Here is a 1,789-nt window from a genome sequence, read left to right on the forward strand (position 1 = left end):
ACTAATTTTGCACACTACCCTTACCTTAGCAATGTGGGCATGTGGATCCTCAGAAGGTAGCCCTGAAAATAAATCTCGAGCAGTGAGCATTTGCATCAGCTTACTAGTTACCATAAAAGTGTGGCCGTGTGGTAGAGGGGACAAGACGAGTGGCCCATCAGAGTCTGCGATATTTTCATAGCCCCTATTGTACTCTTGAGGGCGTGGAGAGGGAGGTTGTCCTCGTATTTCACCTTCCCCACAAATATCAGGTAATACAGGGTCACGAGCGTCGACCAATGGTGGCATTTGCAGGTCGACCTCATCACCTTGGATGCCCAAATTCTGATTCATTCTTCTTAAAGTACGATCTAGTTCAGGATCAGGTTCAATTACGGGTATTCCTCTACTCCGTGTATTTGGCATGTAAGGAAGTTAGACCTGCAGGAGACAAAAATAAATAGAAAAAGTAAAATTAGGAAAATATTAACTAAACTTCGGTAATAAGCTTAAAGTTAATCTAAAAACCACTTTTCCCGGCAGTGGCGCCAAAATTCGATACACTCAAATTTAATTTCGAAAAGAAGTAAAAGCAGTCGCAAAAATTAAAGAAACCAACTAGTGAGGTTTGGATCTTTCTCACGAGAAAAATGGTTTAGACTTAACTTTATTCTATTATTACTTCTATTTAATAAATTATTTCTCGAAAACAAATAACTAAATGGGGTTTTGATTAATAAAAGCAATTAGCTAAATTAAAGTAAACAAGTGACAGGTTCAAAATTTGGAGTTTAATCAAGTAATGAGAGTAACTAGGGCGCAAGTGTTCCCCACAGGCTCTTAACTCAGTAATTCTAGCTATAACAATCCTTCCCTAGTATCTTTCATGTAAAGTGATAAGTTAAGTATCTCTAAATCCTTGGTCCGACATCTAGAAAATTTCACTCCGTACCTTGGTCTGGCTACGTGTGTTGCTTTATTAAATTTTATTTTTACCTCATATTAAGCATCATATTCAATATTTGACTAATTTTTAACTTCGTACCAACCGACACTAGCCTATTAGATAGTATACACTAAATCTATGTTGATAATTCTTTTCCTAATATCTACCTCCTTGGTTCAGCAAGTAGCAATAAGACGAGTTCTAATGTTGGTCATCCGTTAAAAAGACTTCTAAGTGAAAGAATTAGCAATACATGCAAGACACTATTCTAGAATTGTTATTTTAGCTATATTTTACCTTGTTATTTACCCATGGTTCCCACAACCCTAGTTATGAAGTTTAGTTACCCATGCTAATAATTATACATTTCATATTGATTATATAAGAATTCATGCGCTTACTTTTATGAGAATGAAGAAAATCCCGAAATTCACTTGAATAATTGACAAAAACACCAACAGTTGATTCTGGAAAAGTATGATCAAATACCAAAATCAAGAGTTCAATGCTTTAACAAGAGAAATAAAAAACATCCAAAAGTCTAACCCCCAAAACTAGGTTTTTCAAAGTATTTATAATAAAATAAAACCTAATAAAAGAAGGGCTATATTTAAGGCAAATCTATCCAAAACGCGTCTGAATCGATGATCCCTGCGACGGACCGTCGTGGACTACGTCATTCCATGTTGGCATAATTTTTCTGCTACTTTCTTCATCAACTTTTTGTTACCCTCGACGGAAAAATATGACGGACCTTTACAAGCACAATGGTCCATCGAGGGGTTCCGTTCTACAACACTTAGAAATTTCTTGAAATTGGTTACTGGAACTACTCTCTGACAACCACGACGAATATGCAGGACG

Source organism: Solanum lycopersicum, chromosome 11 (assembly GCF_036512215.1).
Source record: "Solanum lycopersicum chromosome 11, SLM_r2.1".
NCBI lineage: Eukaryota > Viridiplantae > Streptophyta > Magnoliopsida > Solanales > Solanaceae > Solanum > Solanum lycopersicum.